Source organism: Cotesia typhae, unplaced genomic scaffold, assembly GCF_013202065.1.
Source record: "Cotesia typhae breed Kobodo isofemale line unplaced genomic scaffold, CoteBio_Ctyphae scaffold_45, whole genome shotgun sequence".
Lineage (NCBI taxonomy): Eukaryota > Metazoa > Arthropoda > Insecta > Hymenoptera > Braconidae > Cotesia > Cotesia typhae.
The window spans coordinates 984,173-996,415 of NW_027423777.1; the positions used below are offsets into that span (position 1 = coordinate 984,173).

The 12,243-nt window shown below is 27.4% G+C and overlaps 1 long non-coding RNA gene across 1 annotated transcript; it reads left to right on the forward strand.

The window, feature by feature from the left end:
• Positions 1–257: 257 nt before the first annotated feature.
• On the forward strand, positions 258–12,243 carry LOC141536741 (uncharacterized). Its single transcript, XR_012480788.1, has 3 exons — positions 258–420; positions 10,355–10,471; positions 12,033–12,243. It is a non-coding gene; the product is annotated as an uncharacterized LOC141536741 (long non-coding RNA).

Consider the following 12,243-nt stretch of genomic DNA (forward strand, 5'->3'; position numbering starts at 1 on the left):
TTTTTAATAAATGATTTAATTATTGTATAGTAATTCTCGATAGAAAAACCTTTCTAAACCTTTCACATTTCTTATCATAAATCCTCTTTATATCGGTAATAATCTTATAAGTATATAAATAGATACAGCTTCTCGTTTAGTTGTCCAACTCAATATTTCTTCTTTTGCTTTTTTTTTTATTTGTTTATTTATTTATTTTTATTTCTGAGCTTGTAGTCGTGAGTCGAGATTGCGCAAGTAAAGAAAGAAATCGGTTGGTTATCTACAACCTGACTATATAATAAATACTAGTGCTACAGTCGAGAGTATGGATCAAATCAGAAGCGATAGGCTGTTTACTCAGTGCTTTGCAATGATCCAAAACGTATTTTTTTCTCTGACAACAACTTCAGGATTACGATAACCTTTTTCGCGAAACGAGTAAATATTTTCTTAATAAAATATGTTTTTATAACGTAATTTATATTGTATTAATGAAATAATTTTTTTTAACTATTCTGATACTAGAAAATTATGATAAGTAGTGTGGTAAAGAGGTGAAAAGAATTTTTCATTATATATATTGTGTATTTTTTTCTGAAACCTACATTTAAAAACAAAAATTATGAAAAGAAAAAAAAAGAGCCGAAAGGTCAATTTGTGAAAAAATTATTGCAATTTAAAAAAAAAAGAGCGATTTTTTTTTTTAATTCGTAACTTTTTTTGAGTTGGGTAAAAAAATCTGAAAAAATTCAGAAAAATGTATTTGGTACACGGAAAGAACAAAATTACACTGCATATCCTCGCATGTTATATACAGTGTAATCTGTAGTGAAAAAAATTTTAGATAATATCAAATATAATCCAGATTATACTAAATTATTTTCGTATTATACTCAATATAATCTCCGATTTGACCAAGTAATTACTCTAGTTATACCGCTCCATATGATACTGGATATAATCCGAAAAAATATCGCGTATAATTTGAATTGTATTCAGTAGAATCTTGGATTATATAATTTTTTCAAAAATTGTGATATTCAACTTTTTTTTTCTTTAATTTATAAATTTTTTTGAAAATTTGTAAAATTTAGGAAAATTGTCGTAATAAATTTTTTTTTTTTAATTGCGCATTTTTTTTTTAATATATCAATAAAATTAAATAGAAATTTCGTTCAAAAAAATTAAAATAGTGACCCCACTTGAAAATATTTACCAAAAATTTTTCAACCCTAAATTATCGGAAAAATTGTGCTTAAATGATCCTTAAATATTTTCTATCCAAGCATTTCATTTTACTTTTGAAAAATACATGAAAAAAATAAACAATTAAAACAAAAATTAATTATCACAATTTTAACAAATTAAAAAAAAAAAATTATAAATTAAAAAAGTAAAAAGTTGAATATCACAATTTTAAAAAAAAATTATATAATCCAAGATTCTACTTAGTGTAATTCAAATTATACGGGATATTTTTTCGGATTATATCCAGTGTAATCTGAAGCGGTATAACCAGAAAAATTACTTCTTCAAATCGGAGATTACACTGAGTATAATACAAAAATAATTTAGTATAATCTGGACTATATTTGATATTAGCTGAAATTTTTTTTTTCATTACAGATTACACTGAGTATAATATAGGAGGATTTGAAGTGTAATTTTGTTCTTTCCGTCTAGGGTAGAAAATGTTAAAAAAGTTCCAGTGAAATCGAAGGGGGTCGGGTCAAAACCTCGGTGATTTGGCATGGAATGCCCCATATATTTACTTACAGCTTTTACTAACTTTTCAATTTACGTGAATCCTAAACTGTAATATTTTCTTGGATTCCTTGAAAAATTAAGGTAGTTGTTTTACCAAATAAATTTTCTTAAATTTTTTTTTATTTTACACAGATTATTATTTAAATTACTCGGCGTTTAATGGTGCAAAAATAAATTTATAAATATTATAATTTTAAAACAATAGTATTAGATAAATGTCTTTTTCTACAGAATTTATTAAAAAAAGTGAAAAATTGACAAGTTTATATTATTTTGCATGAAAAAGTGACAAAAATTTTATTTGTATTATTCTTCTCTAGTTCCTGTTTGTCTAGAGTCGCTTTTAGTTGTGCAGATAGAATGAAATATAATAAATATAACCACTACTTTGCTCTTATTTTGTTCCTTCTATTGCTTATATTTTTTTATTGATTTGTATATTGCACGCTGCTAGCATGAGTGCTTTACTGTCGACTCATTTTGAATTTAGTCAAATATTAAAAACTATTGACGGAATCATCCTTGAAAAAAAAAAATTAACTTAATTTAAGAGAAAAATTCTTGCACTACAAAAGTCATTTTAAAGAGTTTTTTCCCCTCCGGGTGTAAAGCGTCAACTTTAGCCCCGCTGCGCTAAACAAAGTTTCCGCTTTACACCTTCGTCAGGGAAAAAAATAGTATACACTCCTCGGGAAGTAAATAAGAAAGCCTCAGATCACATGTTTGTTGACCTCGGCTTCGCCTCGGCCAACAATTACATGTGATCTGAGACATTTCTTACTTTACTTCCCTCGGTGTGTAATATACTATTAATAATTTTTTGCTTGATTCAAGGCAAATAGATTCTTTAAAATGATATTCTTAGTTCAAGAATTTTTCACTTTAATCAATTCATTTCTTTATTTATTTAGTTTGAATATAATTTCCAGCATACTAATTTCTAACTATTCATTACTTAATAAAAAATCAAATAATTTAATTTTGAAAATCTCTAAACTAAGAACGTTTACAATCTCAAGAGGCAAGTCCTTCCAAAACCGGAATTGAATTATTTTTTTAGTCTAGATTAAAAAACCCGAGTTGGAAAATCAAAAACTTCCAATTTATTGAAACATGAAATTTTAGTTACAAGAAAAAAAAGAACATTCGGCAGCCGAAATGGAAATAGATTTCTCAAATAAAGAAAATTTATTTTAAATAAAATAATATCAATACTAATAATGTATAAATTAATTCATTGATTAAAAATAAAATTCAATAATAAATTTAAAACTATTCAGAACTAATTTTGTTCAAAAAATTATCTTGTAAAGAAATTGTTTTTCAAATATTTGTCAAACGATTTTGAAGATTATGAGATTTGAATTATCAATGTCCAAATTTTAAATAACTGCTAAGAAACAATAATTTTCAAGTTACTCAGAATTATGAAACCGGATGAAATTTTAGTTGAAGAAAACAATATTTAGAAATAATTTGTGACATATTTATTGATGATTTATCCGAACATATTAAACAAAAGACTAATCGATATCGGGATTATTGGTCTACATCATGTTTATGCTATGATGCAGCCAATAATTCGAAAAAGGCTGCAACAGTAAAACTGATTCATTAAACGAACTCTAAAAGGAGTAATATTAAGGCTATTACCATTTCTGAGTAGTGAAAATTGAAGCTTAATAAAAGAGCTTTACGATGCAATTTACCAAATTTGAATATCTTGTTTAGTTCAGTAATTACACCAAGTTGAAGTGGTAAAAACATCAATTTTTAGGGTTTTCAAAATTTCAAAATCCTGTAATGAGCCCCCTAAGAAAAAAATGTTGAAATCCTGAATGCTTTTTTCTGGTTTTACTTTTTTTTAGTCCCTTACCAAGTATTTGACCTTAATTTGCTCAGTTCATTAAAAAAAAAAAAAAAATTGAAAATGTGGGGCAAAATGGGCCACCTTCAGAAAATTTTAATAATATGAGTTTTTCAGCTTGTTTTACTTTTTTTGGCCTTCTACTGAGTTTATGATATTAATTTTTTTGTGTCTGTCAAAATTGAAAAATTGATAAGAGTGGGGTAAAACAGGCCCCTAAAAAAACTCAATATGTTTTTTACTTGTTTTGTGTTTTGAATTTTTGACTTCCCGCTAAAAATCTCAGATTTTCAAAAATCGGGAAGTTATTGTTATTCTTTAGCAGAAGCTTAGTTTGGGCATTTCCACTGAAAATTCAAAATTTGGCCGGAAGTGCCCAATTAAATCAGCTGTTAAAAATTCTATAAAAATCGAATAAATCCTCTCCCCTCAAAATATCGCAGAAAATGTCCAAACACAGCCCCTGTTAAAAGCGGAACTCAAATTTCCAATTTTAAGAGGTCCTCCAAGGAAGTTACATTTTGGCACACCCTAAAATATATATAAACTTTTGAACGAACGACATTTTCTGACTCAGCTCGACAAACTAAGTCAGAAAATGGCTAAATTTTTAAAAAGTTGCGCCATGAGGACGGCTGCAATAGTTAGATTCTTATGAAATTTACTAAAAAGCGTAAGATATTAAATGGATAATGAAATTTCTAAAGGTTAATTCATTTAAAATTTCCGAACAATTTATTTCGATAGCAATCGTGAGAAAAAATCAGATAGCCTAAGTCAAAAGGGTCAGTTAAATAAATGCACTATTAAATTGTTAAAAAAAAAAAAGAACTATCATACATTGACTTTTTTCAAAGATAATGGATTAACGGAAGGCTGAGTCGTATGTTATATCGATGAATATGGAGGCATCGGACCTCTTGATGACCTTTATAAGCCATTACCGCGAGTGTATTAGTAGCTTCCTCTGTTTCGAATAAAATGAAGTATCGCCTTTTTCAATCGCTCATATTTTATATTCATATTACTTCATAATGATATCTACATATTATGTTTGAAGATTGCTTGCTTAATAGATTGCATAATCATAATAATCATATTTTTCACTCTGTTAATGTTCAATTGTTTTCCTGCACTGACCTTTTTTTGCTTACACGGTGCTTCGGTACTTATTTGCGCATCTTTTATATGCATTATTTATCACTTGATTAAATAAATAAGATTAAGAGGAATGATTTATTATCAGCACATAAGAATGACGAATGATTTTTAAGGGTTAGTATATAAAAAAAATGAGAATTATGCAAATATATAAATTTAAATACTAATTTTTAACAGTAGATCTTACATAATTTTTTGAATAATTACAAAAAATTAACATTGCTTACAAGGATAAGTAATGAAAAAATATAATTTACCATCACGTAGAAAGAAAATACAAATTAAAATATATTGTTAAAAAATTTTCTGATAAAACTTGATCGATACTATGAGACAAAAAAAATAATTTATTAAAATTTTTTATTTTTTCTTAAAACAAATTTCTTAGGGTGTAAAAAAATCGGCAAATTATCACCGTTTTAAATTAGCATGAAATTTCATTAAAGATGAAAAGGATGCCAAAATAAAGACCTTATGAATATTAGAACACTTAATATTGATATTTAGAGGTCGTCAATCGAAAATTTCCATTTAAATAACATGGATGAAAATATTTTTCAACTTTAGAATTTTATATTATGTCTCGTCATGCAAACAATTGACCGGCTAGAGCGATGTATATTTCTGCACTGGAAAAAAAATTAACTTGAATCAAGAGAAAAATTTTTGAACCAAGCAACAATTTTGATTGAATCAAGAAGATGAAGCTCTTCAAAATGATTTACTTGATTTGAGTAAATTTTTTTCTGCGTGTAGGAAATTTTTAGCACAATCTTGGGTAGAAAAATTATACACGAGCATAGATTGGCCATATCAGGTCTGATATGGGCATATCAAGCCAGATGTGTTCAGATATAGACTAATATGCTTAATTTTTATATCAGACAATGTCAGAAAGCTTTTTCATGGATCTCTATTAGAAAAACGACACGGAGAAAAAAATTAGGAAAACGGTTGATCCTAAAGGCCATCTCTGCAACTTCCCGCTAATTCCGTTAATACATAGCCGTTTTTTGAGCTCTGCGAGCTCAAAATACAATCTGTGTGTTTTCTTGAGCTCTTAGAGCTCAAAAAGATACCTTTTCTGTGCTTTTGCGCTCTTTGAGCTTAAAAGTCTGATAGAAGTTTCATAGAACACTATTTTTTGGATTTTTAAACCGCAATAACTTTTAAATGAATGAACCGATTTCTACGCGGTTGGCGGTATTCTACGCAGTTTTTTAAGCCTCATAAAGAATTTCTTAGTTTCAATTGGTCAAACTAAAAATTTCGGAGTAACTCCGAAAAAACACTTTTTTCGATTTTCTTTCATTCACGATGTCTCTCGAACGAATCAACCGATTTTGGCCGGATTGGCGGCGACCGACGGGGTTTTTCAAGGTTGAGAGCTGAATAGTTTTTGAAATCGATCGGTTGAGCCGTTTAAAAGTAATTCCAAAAAAACCACTTTTCAAAAATTTTTTTTTCCTTTTTTTTTTTTAGATTTCTCCGAATTTCTCAAAATCTATCGGTCCGAATTGGTTCAAATTTTCAGAAAATCTAAGTTTGGCAAAGCCCTTTTGAATGACACCAACCGCGATGAAATCGGTGCAACCGTTCAAAAGTTATAAGAGGTTTACATACTTACACACACACACACACATACAGACATAGTGACACCCTCGCGGGAATAGTTAGGGAAGCTTCCTAGGACCTCGAAACGTCGAGATCTGATGAAAACTTGATTTTCGAAAAACGGGGTAAAACCAATAACTTCCCGATTTTCGAAAATTTACTTGTTATAAGTGAATAAATTCAGCTGCATTGAATGTTCTGTGGATAAATTATACACAAATTGTTATCTTGTGTAATCAGCGTTGTATTATTATATCGTCAATTCAACCGCTATAAATTGATTCGTCATGAATTATTTCTACGTGGAATCATACATATTATATACAATTTGCACTTTACCACCGTAAATTTATTTATTTTTTACTTACGTTCATTTATAATATATAATAATACATACATTTTTTAATATTAATTATTGCGCTAGAGATAATATGTAACACATGTGTACATTTTTAGTAGATTTCATAAAAATCTAACTATTGCAGCCGCCTTCATGGCGCAACTTTTGACGTCCCGATAAGTCAATTTTTGAAAAAGTTATGGCATTTTAAAAATAAAAAGCGGCATTCTTTAAAAATTCATAACTTTATTTTGATTAGGTAATAAATAGAATTTATCTGTATTTAATGGAATTTTATTTACTTCTGCATTCATTTTAGAAATAATTAAGGGGTTATATCCACTTGTAAGTTTGGAAAAATGTGTTTTTTTATTAATTTTTTCTGGAGAGGCTTTTTATTGAATATGTACATAAAATATATGAACATTTAGCGAATTTAACGTATTCTAAGAATTCATATTTTATTAATAAAAATATTGGGTTCCGTCGTTCCTGTAGAAGATCTCCTGAAGGTCCTCCACAAAAAGGTGTCTGGCGGTGAGGAAGATATCTCTGATCCAAATTATTTTAAATAAAAAAAACCAAAAGGATTACTTTTAGGATAGATAAATACAGGTAATTATCGAAAAAATAGTCAAAATTTTGATTTTAGACAAAATGGTGGCTTCCCAACAAAAAAAATCTTTTTTTGCACGAAAATTTACACTTTAAAGTGACTTAATAAATCGAAATTTTTATCAGAAACTTTATTCCTTTGATCATTACCTGACAAAAGTATCTAGGAAGATTCTGTGAAAATTTCAAGTCAATCGGTCAAGCCGTTTCGGAGAAATATTCCTCACCGACTTTGAAAACATCGTTTCGAGAAAAACGCATTTAAAGTTTTGGCTATTATTTAAAGTTACGGTTCCGCCTACTTTCAAACGCTCGGAGACGTCTTTACAAATACGTTCATCACTCCGAAACTATTTACTGGATTACTTTGAAATTTACAGACAATGTTCTCGAATATATATACATTCAAAATATGCAAAAAAAAATTTCGATTTTTTTAAAATTACAATTGGATACAACCCCTTAATTTAGTAGTTGTTGGATTTATTTTAAAATCTACTTCCATTTCGGCTGTCGAATAGTTTTTTTATTTTTAATTTTGACTGAAAAATATAGATTGTCGATTCACTCTGATGATAATGAACACGATAACAAACTTTCATTCTAATATCGTGTACACTGGAATAAATGTTGAACATCTGAAATAATTGAATTATTTAATACTCATGGTTCATGGTGTATACAAGTAAAGTGTAATGAAACACAATTCAAGTATACGTTATTTTATTTATGTGCAAAGTCAAAGCTTTCTCCCTTTCTCTGATGCTGTACAACTAAAAAAAACATAAAACAATAAAGTGACAATCACGAATATTTTCTGAAGTCAATAAACAAGAGATCGATATGAATTACCTTCAGTTATTTGTTGATTGTAACGCTCAATAATAAAATACCACATAAAACTCGTTATTGCAATAGCAACTGTTTAATTTATTGAGAAATTATTTGCCGTTAATTGCTTTTGTATACTTATGTAATTAAATAAATGGTTTACAATTTTATAACTTTGCTATCGCCTGTGTTCACGCTTTGATGTTGTTGTTTATTAAATATTGTAATAAATATTTATCGAAATATAACGTAATGCAACTGTTTTTATTTTTCATTTATACGATCATTTATTTTTATTAATAACTATACTTATGCAACGTTATTTATTTGTTTATCAATAAACGAGAATTGTAAACATATTTATGCAAAACTGTTGGAATATTTGTATTAATTATAAAAAGTAAAATTTTTTTCTAGAGAATTAATATCCTGTTATCTAAACGATGTTATGATGTGAGTTTATGGTTCCACCACAAAATCTCCCCGATATAATCTCCCTAAGATAAAATCTCCCCGACATAATCTTCCCAAGACAAAATCTCACTGAGAAAATCTCTCTTAACTAATTTTAAAAATTTATTATAATTTAAATACTTTATGATTATTTTATTACCTTTGCTTGTGACCGTGTTGCGCCCTTTTAACATGGTTTTTGTGTGCACTGAAAAAAAAAAATTGTTGGCTGGAGTGTAAATTTTCTTGGCTCAAGAAAATATCAAGGAAGATTGAAAATTTCTTGAATGAAGTCAAAGTCTCTTAAGACAAGATAAATTTATTGAGCCAAGAAAATTTCTTCTTGCTCCAAAGTAACTTTTGTTTTCCTTAAAATTTTCTTGGCGCAAGAAATTTTTTTTTGTGTGTGTTTATTCGACATTAGACTAAGAAAAAACGCGGATAATTGTGTTGCGCCCTTTTAACAAGGTTTTTGTGTGTGTTTATTCAATATTAAACTAACTCAAACGCGGATAATAATATTATAATTATTTTATTTATTTTTATTATAAGAGTCGGGGAGATTTTGTCGTATTTATTTATTTAAAAATGTTCCTGCAATTTCCCGCTAATTCCATAACTAAGCGCTTGAAATTGCTGTTATGACATTTTTGAGCTTTTAGAGGTCAAAAACATAATTTGTGTTTCATTATGAGCTCTCCGAATTCAAAAAGTTAGCTGTTTCATGGTTTTGAGCTCTTCGAGCTCAAAAGTCTGGTAAAAGTTTAATAATCTGCTGTTCTTTAAATTTTTAAACTGCAATTGCTTTTGAATAAATAAACCGATTTTTCATAAACCGATTAGAATCGGGCTCAAATTGTATTAAAAATCTAAGTTTGGTTGTCAATTCTAATGGCGCCAATTGCGATCAACGATTGACACACACATAGGGGGGAGTGGAACATAGCGGCCCACTAGGGTGACAACGGTCCACCTTAAAAATTAGATAAAAATTTATTTTTTTCATTTTTCGTCAAGTTATGACCTCTACAATGTTTTTATGATATTTTAGGCCGATAAAGGGGCTGGTAAAAAATTGAAAACACATTTTTTTCAAATCAAAGCAGTAAGTTAACTGTACTATTATATAACTCCTATTTGAATTACTTCAAAGATGTCTTACATTCTACGCTATTCATATTTCTAATCTAAAATTGATAAAAATATATAAAAAAATAAGGTCTGGTTCAAGATATTACGTATTTTAAAAGCTCAATCTGAAAACTCAACATGTGATTTCAATTAACATAAACTATAATGTAACCAATTATTTGCCGAATACCATCTCTGTACTTTTTCTTGTACGTAGGTTTAAAACCTCTAAGTGCAATAAAAGAAATTAATTATATTATTAATTATTATTTATTTAAAATTAATTAACAGCTTTACACTGAAAGTTATAATAATTTTTTAAAAATTAAATAAAAAATAAAATTTTGAACAAAACATGAAATATAAGTTTTCGATAATTAGGAAATCACATCGAGATAATTTGATGTCGCTCCTTTTTGTCTTTTATATTTTGAGTAATTATGGTGGACAATAAGTTCAATTCCAAAAATGACCAAGCTTCACAGCAAAGTAGCCGCAAACACAATTAAATGAATCGCCAAGTTATCAAAGTCGATTTGTTCATAGTTTTCAGCTTCTTTAATTTTCTTCATCTTCTCTATCTTTTTTCATAGGTGACGGAGCGTAATGCGTGTAGGGGTTCAGAGTGTAGACCATGGTTAAAACTTTTTGTCATTGAGCTAAATCACGTCAAGTGGACCCCCCATTTTCCACTTGACCATCGAATTCAGGTATTAGTATTTTTTCATGAAGTATTCACTATAAAAAATTAATCTCCAAAACAGTTTTTAGTAATTGTCATTTTAACAACAATTTTTTTTTTTAATGAAAATTTTTATGACTTTTAGTTAAAAAATCGATAATTAAAAAACTATTGGAGATATTCTAATGAAATTTTCAGGATTTATAGTTGAATACTTGTATTTTAATGAAATGAATAAGAGTTTAAATTATTTATTTATTTTCATATTGTTAATTAACTTTTAAGTTAACAAATGAAAATTTCAATGACTTCTCCCTCAAAAATCGAAATTTTTTTTTCGGTATTATGCATCAAATATTTAAGAAACAGAATCCGCAAAAAAATTTGAGTGCTCGTGATTAGATTAAACAAAAAAAAAATTATTAATGATGGGCGCCGAGCGCTGTCGGTACAGCGCGTCACTGACTTATCTTTAGATCTACTGAGTAATTATAAATAAGAAACAAAATACTTAATTTTTTTTTAATAAAAATGTTATTCAATTAATAATTTCATTAAAACAAATTGTACAAAATTAGTTTACAAAATATTTTTGTATTGATAAGAAAACAAGGATAATTATAAAAAATTTAACAGTATTCTCTTGTTGTATTTTTCTTATTGTTTTTTAAGAATTCAACTATTTATTATTATTTTAGATTTTAAACATTATTGTCAATTTTTAAGTTGTAATTTTCCTCCAATTTTAGATCTAAAACTGGAGGAAAGTTGGTTAACTAGTAAAGTTTACATTTATTATTAAAAATTATTAAAAAAATCAAAAGATATTATCAGTGGGTTAGAATTATTTGCAAAACTTCTATCAATCAATTCCATCTGCAAGAGAAAAAAGTGATTTTAAAAATAATTAACAATTACTTAAATAAAAAAAAAATTTGGTCATGTTTGAGCTTGACAAGATGGTTTAATGATTTAAATCGATTTATTTTGGTTTTAATGATCCTTATGAAATAACTTACGGAAGACTTATTTTTGAAAAATTAAAATTGTAATTAAACTATTAGAGATACAAAAAGATTAATGAGAACCTTCCTCGTAAAAAGTGCAATTTCTTACAAATAAGATATCTTATAGATTCTCTGTCTATCCTATAATTAAGTCGTAATTTAAATTGTAAATTTTTTTCACTATATTTTCGGATAAAAAATGTAATAATTGATAAAATTGCTAAATGGCGAACTTTCTTTTGTCATCGAATTGTATTTAAAGATAATATTATTCTTGAATTAATTGATTTATTTCAGTAATTAAATTTTTAAAAATTATTTAAATTAAAATATTTATTTTCTTCAAAATAAGTTTATTGCAAATTATACTGGAATGTTTTAAATTTACATAAAATAAAAAAAAATTATTGTTCTTTCAATAAATAATAAATATTTAAAAGCGATCAATATTGATAACAAGATTAAAGAAAGGTCTTGTAAATATTTATAGTGATTAAATATTACTCGAGTCTATTTTATCGATAATCTATTAGCATTAAGATAGAATAAAAAATGTGCAACCAACTACTTTTAATTTACAAGTCAACCTTGCCCTGAAGAACTTGACGTTGATGTGGCCTCGAAACTCGGATCGAATAAGAATTTTCTTGTATACCTTATCAACTTCAGCATTCCACAATATGCATTTTATATAAACTATCTAATTTTATTCAATTACATTTGCGCTGTAATGCAATTTAATGATTCAATAAAAGCTATGTGTTTATCTCTTGCCTACATTTGATCATTTATT